Source organism: Barbus barbus (assembly GCF_936440315.1).
Source record: "Barbus barbus genome assembly, chromosome: 34".
Lineage (NCBI taxonomy): Eukaryota > Metazoa > Chordata > Actinopteri > Cypriniformes > Cyprinidae > Barbus > Barbus barbus.
This window is the reverse complement of record NC_136762.1, coordinates 28,407,176-28,426,656: the sequence shown is the minus strand read 5'-3', so window position 1 is coordinate 28,426,656 and position 19,481 is coordinate 28,407,176.

The following is a 19,481-nucleotide window of genomic DNA, read 5'->3' as shown; positions in this document are numbered from 1 at the left end:
TGGGAAATTCAGTCCAGGGTGATATGCAACAGTCTGTGTGGTGTGAGAGTCATTATAGCAGAAGAGCGACCTCTGGTGGAAATCGGACAGAAGACCATGAACCGGATTCATGACACACAATTATTCAAATGCAGCTGCAGTTAGACAAAAGTCCCTCCCCTGCCTTGCTGTTAAAGCTTGAATTGTTTTGAGAGTGGTTGACATAAATGAATAGCCATTTTAGCCATTATTATGTGAACTACTGCACTTCTTCTGCAAAAATCTCCTGCCAGCAATTAATAACAATGTATAACTCTCCTATTACAGCAAACGCATAATGTGCATGACGCAGTGATGGAAATGTACAACGATTCACATTTACATAAATGTGCACATCAAAAATCCAAAATATTCTGAATGGAAGAAGAGAGATGTGGAAAAGTATGCCATGATATGTGTTTCTCTCCTTACTGTTGTGTTTTATCCGAACCTAGTTATCTTATGAAAAACAATATGAGGCATATGGGAAAGGATTTCATTATCTCATAATGCCAAAAATCAATTCAGATGAGTCTAAGTTTATTGTACCTAACATCTCATTTTCAGATCTACTGTTTCTGACAGAATGACAAATTTAGTCAGCAAGGTTATTTACATTTGATAAAATCTTTGTAATTACATTCTGGAAGGTTATACAAATGAATGAGAATCTACTTAAACTCAAACACAAAAATGTATTCAATACGGAATTTGGAATAGCGAGTACCTAGTCCTTATGCTGATTTTTTATTTTATTTTATTTTTTTCAGAATTTGATAGACTTGACAGACATCCCAACCAAATCAAATTGTTTTCCTCACCAAACAATAGACAATAAGATCATGTTGTGTAACTCAAGAGAGTCACAGTTAAAGGGATCATATGATGCTATTTTAAAGATCATTATTTTGTGTATTTGGTGTAACAGAATATGTTCAAAAAACACATTATATAAAACACATAGTTCCTCTATGCCCCACTTCTCTCAAACGCGTCGTTTTCTACAAAGCCCTGCAGTCTGCTCTGATTGGCCAACTGACCCAGTGCATTGTGATTGGCCGAACACCACAAGCATGCGTCGGAAATGTAACACCCCTTACCATAATCGCAAGCTTCAGCTTTCAAGTTAGTTTTATCAGTTCAAGCCCGAAAGGGGAAAAGAGTCACATGACAGACACAGTGATGATGCTCGTATGTATTTACAGCACACAAGCCGCGGTTAAGACGATTTTTGACGAGCTGTACACTCCGCTGTGATGTGACCCTGTTCCCCTCACACACACAAACACAAACACGCGGCGCTTTATGCGCAAAACTCCGCATTTGAACAATCAATAGCAAATACTTCAACTAATAACAAAGCATACTTTAAGTTGTTAATTCAGAAGCGCCAGATTGTCATAGCAAAGTCGGAATTTACCCTTTTTTTTATTTTTATTTTTTTTTTTAGAAAAAGCCTTCACGTATAGCCAGCCTTGTACTCTACTAGGTTCACTAAACCATCGTCCATAAAAAGCGTTGCACAAATGCGAACATTTGGGTTGTGCTGTTGTGTTGTAAACAAATCTTAACCAACGATTCCTAATTGCATCTACTTTCGGAAGGCCAAATAAAGTGCTTTTGCTTTCACATAGAAACACACAGCGTCTCTCTCTGACATGGCTGCATCAACCCTACTGCGGTTACTGAAACCACGGCTTCTTTCTTTGCGTGAACATTTTGGGCAGCATTATGCAAATATTTCCACATCGTGACGTAGACATGTTTGAATGAGCCGTTTTAGGGGGGCGTGGACGATTCTTAACTTTTATAAAGAATAACTCTTTGGGTTTGAGACTTTAGTCTTTGCAACTTTAGGGATCTCATCTATGCACGAACACCTCGTAACACTTCAAAGAGAAAGGAAAACTTGAAATCGCATCATATAACCCCTTTAAATGGGATAAAGAAGGATTCTTTTTTTTTCAGAGTGATCTGATAGTGAAGGTGAAAAAAAAAATATCCAAAAGATGAGAAAAATGTTTTTGAAATCCATTAATCATTCACATTAGTTTCCGTTGTTAAGGCTTTATAAAGTGATTCATTATTGGCTAAGAACTTGTTTACAAATGCATTAGAAATCATTGATGACCAAACAAGGTGACTTTCAGGTGGTACCTGCCAAAATAACCTTGACGCTGCACATTTTGAGGATGCTGAAGGTTGTTGTGGGCTATAGAAAAGCCTCAGCACCTCTAAGCACAAACAAGCCTGAAAAAGTGCAACTGAGATAAATATCAAGAAAATATAAGCAGTGAGGAAACGTTTGATACCTCATTCAAAAATTCTGGTAGGTGCTTATGTTGGTTTGGCTGGTTACATAAAAGAGGTGCTTCCAGAAGTCAAAGATCCTCTTTTGAAAATGATTTATTCGTCACTGTCATTAGGATATGTCCCAAAAACCTTCAAACTGGCTGTTATTAAGCCTCTCGTTAAAAAATACAACTTCATCCTAGAGAATTAGTTAATTACAGACCAATCTCAAATCTCCCTTTTCTGTCAAAGATACTAGAAAAGGTAGTATTCTCTCAGCTATGCTTCTTCTCAGAGAGAAATGGTATCTGTGAAGATGTCCAGTCAGGATTTAGACCCTATCATAGTGCTGAGACTGTTCTCATTGGAGTTACAAATGACATGCTGTTATCATCAGATCGTGGTTGTATCTCTCTATTAATGCTACTGGATCTTAGAGCTGTGTTTGACGCAATTAACCACAGCATTGTTTTGAGTAGACTACTGTACAAAAGTATGTTGCCATAAGTGGAATTGCATTGGCATGGCTCAAATCTTACTTATCTGACCATCATCAGTTTGTTGCACTGAATGATGAGGTATTATATTGATCACTGGTACAGAAAGGAGTACCTGGTACAAGGCTCAGTACTAGGACCACTGCTTTTCATGCTCTACATGTTACCCTTGGGAGATAACATCGGGTGAAAAGCTTTCACTTTTATGCTGATGATACTCAGATCTATAGTTCTTTGCAGTCTGATGAAACATAGCAATTCACCAAACTAATAGAAGGAATAGTTGTTATAAAAATACCGGATGACCAGTCATTTCCTACTGCTAAATTCTGAAAAAAACAGAGGTGTTAATTATTGGGCCAAAAACCTCTGCATATAATAATCTAGAACACGTTCTAACACTTGATGGCTGCTCTGTCAATTCTTCATCATCAGTTAGGAACATAGGTGTGCTATTTGATAGCAATCTATTCTTTTGAAAACCATGTTTCTAGCATTTGTAAAACTGCATTTTTACATCTTATAAATGTATCCAAATTACGTCCTATGCTCTTAATCTCAAATGCAGAAACGTTCATTCATGCATTCATGACCTCAAATTTAGATTATAGTAATGCTTTATTGGGTGGTTGCTCTGCATGTTTAATAAAACTCCAGCTTGTTCAAAATGCAGCAACTAGAGTTCTTACTAGAACTGGGAAGAACAACCATATTAGCCAGGTTCTGTCAACACTGCACTGGCTCCCTATTAAATTTCAAATCAAAACAGGCCATTTGATAATACCTTTGATTACCTAGATTAAAGAACCATGTCTATCGCATGTTGCTACATTTTACACTGAGCTTGCTCATTAATATAGTCGGGCGATTGCTTTTAAAGTTATAACACACACCCGGAGCAGTGGGCAGCCATTTATGCTGCGGCGCCCAGGGAGCAGTTGGGGGTTTGGCGCCTTGCTCAAGGGCACCTCAGTCGTGGTATTGAGGGTGGAGAGACCGCTGGACCCACCTACAATCCCTGCCGGCCCGAGACTCGAACCCGCAACCTTTGGATTACGAGTCCGACTGTCTAAACATTAGGCCACGACTTCCCCACATTAATTACAAAATTAGTGTAAGGATTACTTTTTATTGATGCATCATATGTGTTTGGTTACATTATGATGAGATCGCATTACTTTATGTGCATGCCAGGCATTACATGTCGATTACAGATGTGTGAATCAATCAACTCATTGTAACTCTGACTTAGCCCAACTTGTTTTAGAATTTTTTTTTGTTTTTTTTGTAATAATTTCTTTCCTCCCTATTTTACATATTTTACATGCTTGCTCTCAGAAGGCTCTCTGTTCCTCGCTGTGCCGGCCCCGCTTCTGCCGAGGCGGAGCGGCGGCTACACTCGTGGGAATCTAAGTTGGATCAGGTGGAGGGAATGAAGACAGGCAAGCCCCTATCTTCATCCTTTCCCATCAGATCCCAGCGCCTGCTCTCTGGGATCGTAGAGCACGCCCCGCGGTTTCTTCCCCCCAGAGAGAGAGGGCTCGACGCTCCGCCTATCTTCCTCCTAGGAGGTGGACGTGAAGGACGTCGATGAGAAAGTTGCAGTGCTTACACAAGCATTATTTGCACAAGCATATATGAATGACGACATCATTATAGAAGTGTAAAAAATGCTAGAAATGGAGTTCGCGCTGTCAGCTCTAAAGAAAAGGGGCACGGCGGCGAGTGAGATCGCGGGAATCACAACATGCGATTTTCCTCATGGACGCCCCGCTTGTGCCTTCTGGCTTGTTCGGCGATTCCGTCGTCAACAGGTACCAGGAGGCCCGTAAACAAGCGGCGGCATTGCAGCGGTTCCTCCCTCACCGATCTCTAGCTCAGGGGGCTGCTGGGTGGGAGCAGGCCTCGCCGCGTACCAGCTCACCACACAGCAGCGGGGCCGAGGTGGCAAACGCTCTGGGTCGGGGGCCTCTAAGGCTAAGCCAGATCTACGGACCATCCTTCAGTCTAAGAGGTCCTAGACCAAGAAGCCCTGACGGGCGTGGCCCAGGGCTTATGAGGGCAGGCCCCTCTGGGGACGAGCAGGTTACACCGCATTACACGGTGTCCGTCTCCCCCCACTGCCCTCGGGAGACCAGTCTGCCAACCCTAATAGAGTTCCAGGGTGTAGCTGTCTCCAGTGAGCGCTTCTCTCAGTTATTTCCGCCCAGAAACGTAGCGGAGCTGAGAAGCTCGTAAGCCCTGCGGGGGTCTCTAGAGCAGCTAGTTCGGCCGTCTCCTGCCGGTCCTCCACTTCAGGGCACCGAGCTAGCAGCTCTAAGCACACCAGAGGCCAGTCTCGAGAGACTGGTTCCCTTAGTGTGGGAGCCCCTGCTCAGCATGTCTCATTGGGTCCTGCCTGAGCAGGCTCTGGTTCTATCAGTCAGGTCTTCCTAGAAATGACACGGGTCTGAGGACCGTCGTTTCAATAGGAGACTTTAGCTGAGGCAGTCCTGATGTCTATGGCCCAGGACGTATGAGGGCAGGCCCCCTCTGGGGAAGAGCGGGTTACACCGCATTACATGGTGTCCGTCTCTCCTCAGTGCCCTCAGGAGATCAGTCTGCCAACCCTGCCAGAGTTCCAGGCCGCAGCTGTCTCCAGCAAACGCTTTTCTCAGTTATTTCTGCCCGGAAACGTAGCGGAGCTGAGAAGCTCGCAAGCCCTGCGGGGGTCTCTAGAGCAGCTAGTTCGGCCATCTCCTGCCGGTCCTCCACTTCAGGGCACCGAGCTAGCAGCTCTAAGCACACCAGAGGCCAGTCTCGAGAGACTGGTTCCCTTAGTAGACTATTTGGCAGCGTGGAAACTACTGCCAAATGTGTCTCAATGGGTCCTGCGCACTGTAGAGAAAGGTTAACGCATTCAGTTTGGCGCCCAACCACCATTCAACGGGGTGATTCCCACACTGGTGGGCCCCGAGCAGGCTCTGGTCATGGAGCAGGAACACTCTCTTGGGGAAGGAGGCCATCGAGGTGGTCCCTCCTCACGAAAGAGAGTCCGGGTTCTACAGCCGGTACTTCATAGTTCCAAAGAAGGATGGAGGGTTGCGTCCTATTTTAGATCTGCGTCAGTTGAACCGCTCCGTCATGAGACTGAATTTCAAGATGCTCACACTCAAACAGGTCGTGTCTCAAGCCAGTCCTCTGACCTGATCTGTCATGATCGATCTAAAGGACGCATACTTTTTACTTTTACTTCCACGTCTCCATCCCTCTCACTCGCAGGAAGTTTTCTCTAGTACAGAGAACAACTTATCTAGGCGTGGTGTGGGATCTGACCACGATGCAGGCACACATGTCCCCTGGAATTCGGGTTGTAACTTGTTGTTAAACTACTATAGTATGATGCAAAAAATTCTGTCACTTTGTGACCGATGCCTTTGTCAAATAGATACCATTTCTAGGGCCAGATGTACTAAAAAGGGCAAATTAGCGTTAGAACGCAAATGCATAAAAGTGCCAATGGGAGGGGAGAATTCTGCGGGTGATTTACTGACAATTGTAATAGCTGCTCGATTGCTCCTGTCTGCTCGATTGCTTCTGTCTGCCGTTCTGCTGAGAGGTTTGCTGACAGGTTTGCGATTGTAGCTCTGTGTAGCTTCGCTTTCTGCTAGATTTTACTATTACTCTCTGTTGTTTAAAGTGATAAAATATAACTTAATTCCCTCCATATTTCTGATATTATCTATCAAACTAATCTGACTAATGTGATCTTTTAATCTAAAACCGCGAGTGCAACGCGTGTGCCATGCGTTAGCATTCGTTAGCCCATTAGCTTATTCGCGTTTCCACTCACGTTTCTATTCGCGCATATTATTGTTTTCTTTTTTTCTCGCTTCTTTTCATCTCTCTCTTACTCCGTTTGAACTCACGAGTTCATCAAACAACAGTGGTAAGTAAATCATTCCTCTATCACGGTGAGTAATGGCTTCTCCTCTTGTTATTTGCACTTCATGTCACATGTACAGTATATCTCTCTCTGTCGGCGACGATGGATTCACATGTGATAAATGCAGGGATATAGTTAGGCTGACAGAGAAGATTTTAGAACTAGAGACACGCATCCAAACTTTAAATGAGGACAGTAAGAATGTGATCGCTGTATATACGCTTTGGATGCGACTAGCTCAGCGAGTCATGTACATTGTTCGGTTCCAGTAGAGCCTGTGCAGCAGATCAACTGGGTGACAGTGAGGCGGCCTAGTCGCGGGTCAAAACACCGCTCTTCCGTTCTGATCAAATCATCAAACAGTTTCTCCCCACTCAGTGACACACCCACTGAGAAACCTGATGAAAGTGCTCTAGTTATTGGCGATTCTACTGTACGGAACGTGAAAATAGAGACACCAGCCACCATAGTCCATTGTTTACCAAGAGCCAGAGCGCCTGATATCTTGGCAAATTTAAGATTGTTATTCATGTCGGCGCTAATGATGTTCGACTTCACCAGTTGGAGATCACTAAAAATAATGTTAAAGAGGTGTGTGAACATGCACGTATGATGTCAGACACTGTAATATGCTCTGGTCCCCTTCCTGCTTACCATGGCGATGAGATTCATAGCAGACTGTTGTCACTCAATGGCTGGATGTCTAAGTGGTGCCCGCAGAATAACATAGGTTTTATAGACAATTGGACAAGTTTTTGGGGCTGACCTGTTGAAAAGAGATGGTGTTCATCCCTCCTGGGGTGGTGCTGCTCTTCTCTCTAGAAATATGGCAGAACTTAGAGTTCGTACTTGACTAACTGGGGCCCAGGTCAGGAAGCAGACAGACTGGCTAAACCGACCGTCTGCTAGCCGCCTCATGTCACAGAAATCAGTTAATTCTCAGCACATAGAGACTCTTTCACCTATATCTCACTATAGAGACAATACTTTCACCTATATCTCACTATAGAGAGTGTCTGTTCCCCGAACTATAAAATACAGAAAACACCCAAACCAAATTAAGAGTAACAATCTAATTGATGTTCAACAAGTAAAAAATGTTTACAATACAGAGAAACAATTGATGAAACTTGGCTTATACTGAATATCACGTCCCTTTCTACAAAAGCAATTTTTGTAAATGATTTGATCAATGATCATAACCTAGATTTGCTCTGTTTAACAGAAACATGGCTAAAACAAGATAAATACATTACTTTAAATGAGTCTACCCCCCAAGATTACTGCTATAAAAATGAGCCACATCCAAAAGGTAAAGGGGGAGGTGTTGCTACAATTTATAGCAATATTCTCAGTATTTCTCAGAGGGCAGGCTTAAAGTATAACTCATTTGAATTTATGGTGCTGCGTATAACATTATCTAGAGAAACACGTGTTAGTGATATATCCCCTGTGATGTTTAAAGAGAGCAGCCTGGCAAATTGAGCACACCTGGAGGAAAACAAAACTAGAGGCATTTTGTATAGCTTGGCGGGAAACTACCCTATCCTACAGAAAAGCATTAAAAACTGCTAGATCTGATTACTTTTCGTCTCTTCTAGAAGAAAACAAACATAACCCCCGGTATTTATTCAATATAGTGGCTAAATTAACGAAAAATAAAGCATCAACAGGTTTTGGCATTCCCCAAGAGCACAGAAGTAATGACTTTGACTACTTTACTTCCAAGATCGATACTATCAGAGATAAAATTGTTATCATGCAGCCGTCAGCAACAATATCGCATAAGATGTGCACTATAGATCCCCTGAGGAACAATTCCACTCATTCTCTACTATAGTAGAGGAAGAACTGTATAAACGTGTTAAATCATCTAAACCAACAACATGTATGTTAGACCTTATTCCATCTAAACTACTAAAATAGCTGCTTCCAGAAGTCATAGATGCTCTTTTGGCTATTATTAATTCATCATTGTCATTAGGATATGTCCCCAAAACCTTCAAATTGTCTGTAATTAAGCCTCACATTAAAAATCCATGACTTGACCCCAGAGATTTAGTTAATTACAGACTGATCTCAAATCTTCCTTTTTCTGTCAGAGATACTAGAAAAGGTAGTATCCTCACAATTAAATTACTTCTTAGAAAAAATTGTATCTGTGAGGAATTCCAGTCAGGATTTAGACCGTATCATAGTACTGAGACTGCTCTCATTAGAGTTACAAACGACCAGCTTCTATCATCTGATCGTGGTTGTATCTCTTTATTAGTGCTACTGGATCTTAGCGCTGTATTCAACATTATCGACCACAAAATTCTTTTGAATAGACTAGAACATTTTGTTGGCATTAGTGGAAGTGCCTTAGCATGGTTCAAATCGTACTTATCTGACCGCCATCAATTCGTAGCAGTGAATGAAGAGGTATCATATTGATCACAAGTGCAGTACGGAGTACCTCAAGGCTCAGTACTAGGGCCGTTATTGTTCACGCTTTACATGTTACCCTTGGGAGATATTATCAGGAGACATGGTGTTAGCTTTCACTGTTATGCTGATGATACTCAGCTCTATATTTCTTCGCTCCCCGGTGAAACACACCAAATTGAGAAACTAACAGAATGCATAGTCAATATAAAAAACGAGTAATTTCTTACTGCTCAATTCTGAAAAAAAAACAGAAGTGTTAATTATCGGACCTAAAAACCCCACATGTAATAACCTAGAACACTATCTAACACTTGACGGCTGCTCTGTCGATTCTTAATCATTAGTTAGGAACCTAGGTGTGCTGTTTGATAGCAATCTTTCATTTGAAAGCCATATTTCTAGCATCTGTAAAACTGTGTTTTTCCATCTCAAAACCATAACTAAATTGCGACCTATGCTCTCTCAATGTCAAATGCAGAAATGCTAATTAATGCGTTTATGACCTTAAGGTTAGACTACTGTAATGTTTTATTGGGTGGTTGTTCTGCACGCTTGATCAACAAACTATAGGTCCAAAATATAGCAGCTAGAGTTCTTACTACACTCAAAAAAATGATTCCCACACAACTTTTTCACTTGGCTTTGCTAGTTAAGCTTAATGTGTTTTATATAAACACACAATTAAAGCAATCAGTATCAAATTAACACCAAACTATCTAGTCAAGAACCCAGCAAAAGGAAACACTGGTCTCTTTGATGGTGATTTCAAACAAAACAATAAAGCATCTAAACCTCTGGTATTTCGCAATAAGAGCTTCTCTAGAACTCTGACAGAAATAAAGTCAGTCTGGTGCTGTTTGTGGAGATGTAATCAGCTCTAAAAGCATTTAATGTCTTCTTTATTTCAATTGATTTCATCTTTGGCTGTGTCTGAAGTCAGTTGTAGTTCTTGTGTTTCTCTTTCCTTCAGTGATTCTTCTTGATAACAGCAGCTGTTCATCATTAATGATCAATCATCACATAATTATCTTCTTAACTCCAACACTGCTTCAATTCTACTTGAACACTCTGTAGTGTGGAAACACATGAACACTGAGCAGTGTGGGGACTTTGCTGTGAATTATTACATAAATCTTACCTGTTTCATTCACGTTTGACTGATGTAAATGAATCACATGAAGTTTATTGATTTGTTTTATGTTAAAACTATGTAATCTAAATGGATGGAAATGTGTTATGCAATTGAATTACATAAAATGCAAATTTAGACCGAATAATTTTTTTGAGTGTACCTGAGCGAGCTCTTATCACATTATAGTCCTGCACATCCGCTGCGTTCTCAAAACTCTGGCCATTTGATAATACCTAGAATATCAAAATCAATTTCCTATTTAGCGCCCAAACTCTGGAACAATCTACCTAACGCTGTTCAGGAGGTAGACACACTCTGTCAGTTTAAATCTAGATTAAAGACACATTTCTATAACCTGTCTTACACATAACACACTAATACGCTTCTATTAGTCAAATCCATTAAAGGATTATTAGGCTGCATTAATTAGATCAACCGGAACCAGGAACACTCCCAGTAACACACGATGCACTCGTTACATCGTAAGAAGAATGGCATCTACGCTAATATTTGTCTGTTTCTTTCTTATTCTGTTTCTCAATCTGGATCCGATGGTGGATCGGCACCGGGAGATGATGTCTCCCTGATCGTCGGCGGAGGTCGGGACACCTGGATGAGCCCCGGGGACATATCCCCAGTGAAGACCTCGACTTAAATGCAATAAATATAAAAATAAAAGAAAATAACTAAAAATATAATAAAATACCTAACTACATAATACTATTATTGTTAGAAACTGCAACAATATAAAATAAAAATAAATACATTTAAACATTTTAAATTTTAATTAAAACATTAAGTAAACAATAAATAAAAAATAATCTCCTGGCCACAGGAGAACTGGCCCCCCAACTGAGCCTGGTTTCTCCCAAGGTTTTTTTTCCTCCATTCTGTCACAGACGGAGTTTTGGTTCCTTGCCGCTGTCGCCTCTGGCTTGCTCAGTTGGGGACACTTAATTTCTAGTGATTATATTCAATTTGATTTCGGAGGTACTATTTAAACTAAACTGATCTAGACAATAACATCTATGAACTCAATAATGAAATGCCTTAACTGAAAATTGAGTGTTTAATCTTATTGTTATACATTACTGACACTCTATCCTCCAATTTGATACTGTGAAGTGCTTTGACACAATCTGTATTGTTAAATTGTTGTTGCGCTATATAAATAAAGGTGACTTGACTTGACAAGGTGTACAATAAAGACAACAGATGCAACGTCTCATTTCCATAATGACCAGCACAATCTACCAAGAGCAGCACCACCTACCTACCTGCTATAAGACATGCTTTTTTGGGTGTAAAATAATGCTGCAAATTACAGTGAATTGATTAGGGCAAATCTTAGTAAATTGCGTTGCGTGATTCATGTAAATATTCTCCTCCCATAAATTTACCTAAATAAAGGGAAACTCCTACAAATGCATATTCAACTCTATGACATGTCATTATTCAACTGATGTTCAAAAAGAGCTGCTCAGACATGAAAGCTGAAGAATTCATATCTGTCCTGAACCCCCCCTTCCACCCATTTCATGTAATCATGAATCAGTAAGTAGAGTTATAGATTTCATAAAACAGAGATCTCGTGTGACAGGAATAGCCTGCACTAGCTTCTTATCAGCATGCAGATTTTGTCTGGTGATAGCTCATGTCGTCCCAGTAAGTCTCTCCACATCCCCATGACATAAATAGAGCGCTGTCAGCATTGCTCTGTAAAACATAATTGAATTGGAGAGAGGCAAAGAGTGCGTGCTGACATCTTGACCTCAGCTTTGATGTAAAGCATGCGTTCTGTACCTGGGCTCAAGGTCCAGATGCTTGTATCGGCCACGTGGCTAAACTTCTGCTGAAGATAACCCTGGCTTTTGTGTGGTTGACATAATTCTCTTGGCCGGACACTACACGGTCAATGCCTTCTCTTTTACTCACACTGTTATCATGCAAGTGCAGCGGCTGTTTTCTGTCTGGCCAAATCAGACTTTTGTCTATTCCTGTTTTGCCAAGACACCAGGGGTGGAAGCATTCGTCTGAAGCCCAGCGAGAGAAAGAAACAGGGCAGGAGAAAGAGGTCAGAAAGAAACAGTCAAATATTAAAGAGCACTGACCACTAAGACACTATAATCCCACCATGATAATTCATATATGAAGCCAAAATATGAATTGTTCTTCTTCATCAGCCCATTCACTTTTGCAGGCCTGTCAAGTCAAGTCACCTTTATTTCCATAGTCAATTTATGTTCAGTTCATGAGCTTGTTTGTGGTTGTTTGATTTGCCTTTTTCTTCTGTTGTTGCCTATATTATTTTTTTATTTATTGTGCGATATTAGCTAATGTGCTGCATTATTTTAATTTAATTGTTATTTGCTAATATCTTGCCTTAGTTTTAACAAACACTTTTTTTAGTTAAGCTCAATAAATGTATTATTATCTCCTATCATGGCGCTATGCCGTTCCTGGATGTTTCTTATATATTCTGCTCTCTCTTACAGATTGATTGCAATAAATAAATTTTTTAAAATAAGTAGAAGTAAAATAATAGCAGGAGTCATTCATATCTGTAGCTGAAAACTATGCCAAAGTCTAATACTTTTTTTGTTCGGATTATTATGAGTAATGTAGTGAGGCATGATTTACACCACTAAAAACAAGTACATCACACTGAAAGGAATACATGGTTTTTCAGCATGATTTCATCTGTCTATGATAAAATTCCAGTTTGTAAAAAGACAAAATAATAACCCAAAAAACCCAACTGCACCAGCCAATAAAGACCACAGGAGGGCTCTACTTTACATTGCCTTCCTCTTACTGGGGTCAAACAAGGATTACCATTGATCAGGAGAGATCTCCCCCGCGATTCCTCACTTCACAGATCCTGAATAACTAGCCACCTGTAAATTATTTGACAAACCGTCACATAATGGCCTAATCCTGACAACTTCATTTTAACATCACAGATCATTTCTATGTGAACTGGCAATCTAGGCTTTTCCCCTGAAAATGCACCTTTTTTGTTTTTCAAGGAAACGGGCACATACTGTAATCGCTCGGATCGCTTATTCCACAAGCAGAGCCAGGAAAACAACATAAAACCCATTCTGTGAAACAATTACATGGCACACGTAATCTTAAAGCTCAGACAGTAGAGATCAAACTGCTGGCACAGAGATGCAAGGTTGATAGGATTTGGCTGGTCTAAATATGCTGGGTTTAAGAACCTTTCTGACAAAAAAAAATTGCGCTCTATTTCTATTCTAACTACTTGCTTTCTTTTTTATTAAAAAAGACCCTCAGACACTAGCGTTCTCAATTCTTTTTCTGTTCTATTTTTTTTTTTTTTATTTATTATAAAAATTTACGCTCTAACACTAGTAGGGATGGAATGATTACCGGTTTGATGATAAATCATAATAAAATTCCACATGGTTAGTATTACCTTTTCATGTTTTAATTATCATTAAAACCATATTCGATTACCACGATTTGGATAGATAAATGCCATCCAGCAAAAGGCACAGTTTTCAGTAACAGCGGAGCATGCAGAGTAGTTTTGTTTTGTGTGAAAACATGGCAGGCAAGCTGCAAGGGTTTTAAACGAGTGCTAAGGGAATTATACAAATGAATGTATGAATTAATTGATTATATGAATGTACCTCTGAAGATTCTGATGGTTTTCAGAAAAGATTTGATGGCATTTTGTTTTCATCTTTCATCAAAGGATCTTTGGTGTCCACCTGCCCAGCCTTCAAGACTTGTACTACTCAGAACTTTGCAATAAGCTTATTCCTAAACATCCCATTATTTGTCTGTTGAATGATGATTCTGATCTTAATCTGAATGTTTACCAACGTAGAATGCTTCATACCGCACTAACTGCAGCCAAGAAGGTAATCTTTAAAATTTGGTATGAACCCACATTTCCGGCTGACAAAATGTGGCTCATAGAATTAAAAAATATAGTGCTGTTAGAGTGTTCAACAGCAAGAATTAATAGAGCTAAGCCAAGAACAATTAAGGCATGGTCAGAATTTATTGAGAAACTTTCTGATATGACAACTAGATAAATAAATATAGTGAAAGGTAAATAGTGGATATTTCAGATGTGTATAAATGTGGTTGTTACGGGGCTGACGAGACGTGAGACATGCGGATCCATGTGCAAAGCTTTATTATAAAACATGGTCATACAGGCAGGGTCGAGAGACAGCAAACAGGTATGGCAGAGGCAAGACAGAGCAATCCGTGGAGCAAGCGTGGGTCAACGATCGGCGTACAAAATCCAGACAGGGCAAGGCAGAGAGAATAATCCAAGAACTCGGGCAGGGTCAGACACGGAAAGGAAAACAAGGCAAGGCTATGAAAACTAGGAACGCTTTGTAAGGTAGCAGGCTAACAATACTCGGCGGTGAGCAAGAGCAAGTCCCAGGCTTAAATAGAGTGATGGTGATTGTGAAATGGTGATCAGGTGTGGGCGAAATAGTGAACAGCTGTGCAAGTCGTCAGTGCAATGGATTGTGGGAAATTGAGTCCAGTGTGCTGTGTAGTGTGAAAAGTCCATGTGGTGAACGGGTGACCTCTGGTGGTGAATGAGTGGAAGTGCAAGCCAGGATTCGTGACATAGCCCCCCCCCAAGGAGCGGCTTCCAGATGCTCCTAAACAATCCAGGAGGGCGGTGGCGCGGAGGCGGAGCAGGGGGAGGGACGGAGGTCCAGGTCCTTGAGGACGTGGGAAGACCGGGGATAGAGGCAGAACCGGCAGAGCAGAAAACCAGGGCGGAGCCAGAGAACAGGTCAGGACCGACAGAGCAGAGGCCCACCAGGGCGGAGCAGACGGCACGGGAGCCCACCAGGGCGAAGTAGACGGGTCCGGAGCCCACCAGGGCGGAGCAGACGGGACCAGAGCCCACCAGGGCGGAGCAGACGGGACCAGAGCCCACCAGGGCGGAGCAGGCGAGACCAGAGCCCACCAGGGCGGAGCAGATGACCACCAGACCCGAGCATAAGACCACCACGGCGGGGCAGACAACTTCACCATTTCTCGGGATTCGGGAGTAGATGCCACCACTTCGGGAGGTTCTGCAGCGGAAGCCGCCACCTCTGGAGGCACAGGAGCAGACTCGTGAACAGGAGAGACCACAGGAACAGACTCGTGGACAGGAGAGGCCTCAGGAGCAGAGTGTGCAGCCCACACGCTCAAAATGGCGACCGCCATAACGGGAAGCACTGAGGTCAGGGGAACAGTCTCTGTAACAGCCAGGGTTGAGGCCCTGGGAATGCCAGCTGCTCGCACTGACGTCAGTGGTGGGTCCATCACACTGGATATCAGAACTCGAAGGACTGACCTTGAATCTGTGGTAACAGCCTCTGGCAGTTCGGTGGAGGCGTGAAGAGACTCTGGCTGGAGCACTGAGGCGTGGTGTGCAGACTCTGGCTGGAGCACTGAGACGTGGTGTGCAGACTCTGGCTGGAGCACTGAGGCGTGGTGTGCAGACTCTGGCTGGAGCACTGAGGCGTGGTGTGCAGACTCTGGCTGGAGCACTGAGGCGTGGTGTGCAGACTCTGGCTGGAGCACTGAGGCGTGGTGTGCAGACTCTGGCTGGAGCACTGAGGCGTGGTGTGCAGACTCTGGCTGGAGCACTGAGGCGTGGTGTGCAGACTCTGGCTGGAGCACTGAGGCGTGGTGTGCAGACTCTGGCTGGACAGCGACGACGTGAGCAGACTCTGGCTTGACAGCGACGACGTGAGCAGACTCTGGCTTGACAGCGACGACGTGAGCAGACTCTGGCTTGACAGCGACGACGTGAAGGGGTGCTGTTTCTGCCGCCATTTTGTGAGTGAGTGCGGTGTCGCGTTCCTCCGCGACACCCACAGTAAAAGAAGAGCCCACGCACAGCAAAGCATAATCCATAAACTCAGCGAGTGACGAACGCGGACCCTCTCTAAATAGTTTACCTCTGAGAGGTTTATTAACGCCATCACCAAAAAGATGAATCAAAAAACAGTCCGGCAGATCTGAGTCATTGGCTAAGCTTAAAAACTCCTCAATACACTCCTCCAATGATCGGGTACCCTGCTTGAACCGCAACAGACGAAATGCTGTGTCCATACCATTCTCCTGATCCTTTGAAAAGCTGCTGGATCCTCTTGTGGCCGAGTATTCTGTTACGGGGCTGACGAGACGTGAGACATGCGGATCCATGTGCAAAGCTTTATTATAAAACATGGTCATACAGGCAGGGTCGAGAGACAGCAAACAGGTATGGCAGAGGCAAGACAGAGCAATCCGTGGAGCAAGCGTGGGTCAACGATCGGCGTACAAAATCCAGACAGGGCAAGGCAGAGAGAATAATCCAAGAACTCAGGCAGGGTCAGACACGGAAAGGAAAACAAGGCAAGGCTATGAAAACTAGGAACGCTTTGTAAGGTAGCAGGCTAACAATACTCGGCGGTGAGCAAGAGCAAGTCCCAGGCTTAAATAGAGTGATGGTGATTGTGAAATGGTGATCAGGTGTGGGCGAAATAGTGAACAGCTGTGCAAGTCGTCAGTGCAATGGATTGTGGGAAATTGAGTCCAGTGTGCTGTGTAGTGTGAAAAGTCCATGTGGTGAACGGGTGACCTCTGGTGGTGAATGAGTGGAAGTGCAAGCCAGGATTCGTGACAGTGGTCACCCCTAGAGTGTATATTTTTATTTATTTTTCTTTATTATTATTATTATTATTATTATTTTTTTTTTATGCAAACCCTGGCTTGTATATAGTTATTGTAAGCTATGTATGCTGGCTTTGTTCTACAATAAACAAATAGTCATAAAAAAAAAGACTTGTACTACTCCAGAGTGAAGAAATGGGCAGGTAACATCATCACAGACCCTTGTCACCCTGGACACGACCTGTTTGTGCTTCTCCCCTCAGGCAGACGCTACAGATCTCTGTGCACTGGAACATCTAGGCATAAATTTTTTTCCCCCATGCCATCTCCAGCCTAAACAACTAACACAGGTTTTATTACCTGTGTCCTGTAATTAATTTCCCATCTCTAATTATTGACTCTCTCCCTAGTACTTTGTAAATATACAGTATATGCATATTTTGCTAAACAGCTGTATATATAGAGCATAGGTCACTAACAGGCGGACCACGGTCCTGATCCGGACCCAAAAGCCGTCCCATACGGACCCGTCTACAGCCAAAACAGAATTTTAAGATTTAAACCTGACGTGAAAAAAGATGGCATTTTCACAAATTAGGAAAGTTGACGCGTCCTTAAAAAGTCTTAAATGGTACAAGAGTCTTAATTATGATTTCAGGAGGTCTTAAATGTGGGGACTGAAAGACAAGAATTGCGATTAAACTTAAAAAGGCTATTCATTAAATAAATATGAGCGCTGCACGTTTCAGATTCAGCTGCTGCGCTGCTTTGTGGAGTCTGTCTCCTGGGCTTGTGTACTGCCATTCCGCTGGAAGAGGATGATTTTCCATTTCCAGTCAGCCTGTACGTCTTCTGTTGTCAAAGATCAATGTGAAAACAACCCATGATTTTAAGCAGCAAACACGCAGGGTTGTAAATGTGAACTGGTGGATCAACAAGATAATGTGTTGTAAAATGTAACCAATTAAGGCAGTAAAATATATTTATATATATTATTTAATTAATATAATACTTGATTGTTTTTGTGAAAACCTGCATCTGAACTGTAAATCATGCTTTTTACAGTCATTTTATTTTATTTATTTATTTTATTTTTGTGCAGGTCTTAAAAAAGGTCTTTAAATGTCTTGAAATTAAGCTTAAATATCTTGCATATACCCTGGCCTGGCAAAAACCATCAATTGTTTTTTAGAATTGTCCGGACCTCGGCTGGTGGAGAGGGTTCATTACTGGACTTCAAGCCATTATAGTTGAAGACCCCTGATATAGAGTAAAGGAGGCACAAATCTGTACATAAATCTTCTGTTCCAGATTCTTACACATTATTATTATTGTTATTGTTAAGTCTTATTTAAATGTTTCTGTTCTCATGTCAGATATGCATGTATGTATGTATGCATGTATGTACCAGAGCTTCTTAAAAACCACAACAAATTCCTTGTGTGTTTGCGCACACTTGGCGAATAAAGCTGATTCTGATTCTGGTTCTGATCTTCACTTCATGTAATACCTACGGTGGCCGAGAGAGCTCAACGCGCTGCAAATAGAAAAAAAAAACACCTGCAAATTAAGAAAACAACTTCCTCAATTTTACAACGTACACGTTGCAAATGCTCACAACACAACCAAAAAAAGAAACGCACTGCAAATAGAAAAAAACACCTGCAAATTAAGAAAACAACTTTCAGAATCAGAATCAGAATGAGCTTTATTGGCCAAGTATTTTTACACATACAAGGAATTTGTTGTAGTGACAGAAGCTCCACAGTGCAACAGAAAGACAGTAACAGGACAGGACACAGGTAAGAAAACAAAATAACAAGAAATAGCCAATAACCAATGTACAAAGCAGCGAAAAAAAAAAAAAATACACAATATATATATAATATAGGCGACTATGTATGTTTCATTAATTTGACAACACACACGCTGCAAATGCTCACAACACAACCAAACAAAGAAACAAAAAAAATTATTTGGTTGTATTGTGAGCATTTGCAGTGTTTCTTTATTTGTTTGTGTTGTGAGCATTTGCACCACCTGCTGTCAAACTGATGAAGATGTTTTCTTGATTTGCTGGTGCTTTTTCTATTTGCATATGTTTTCTGAAGTCGCAGCGCGTTGAGCTCTCTCGGCCACCGTAAATGCCTAATAAAGTAGTGTTCTTAATGGCAATGCTGCTTTGTGCATGGAGGTTATGGGCAACAGCTGTAATTCTGCTCCTCCATCAGCGCCACCTGCTGTCAGGGAGTGGATTTAGAGAGACTTACATTCACATTCAGCCTGTGTGCAGTTTCTGTCTGGACTAAAAAAATTAAATAAAAAAAAGACAGAATGTGCATGCCCCGCTGTAAATTTTGGCTGGTTGATTTACCTTATGTGGATTCTAAACTGATAATGTATCTATAATTATTTATGGAGCAGATAAAATACATATAGTCATATATTAATCAATTATCATTTTGACTTTGATTACAGGTTTACCATTTTATAAAATCCTTAATTTGAACCTTTTGCACATGTTATTAGATAA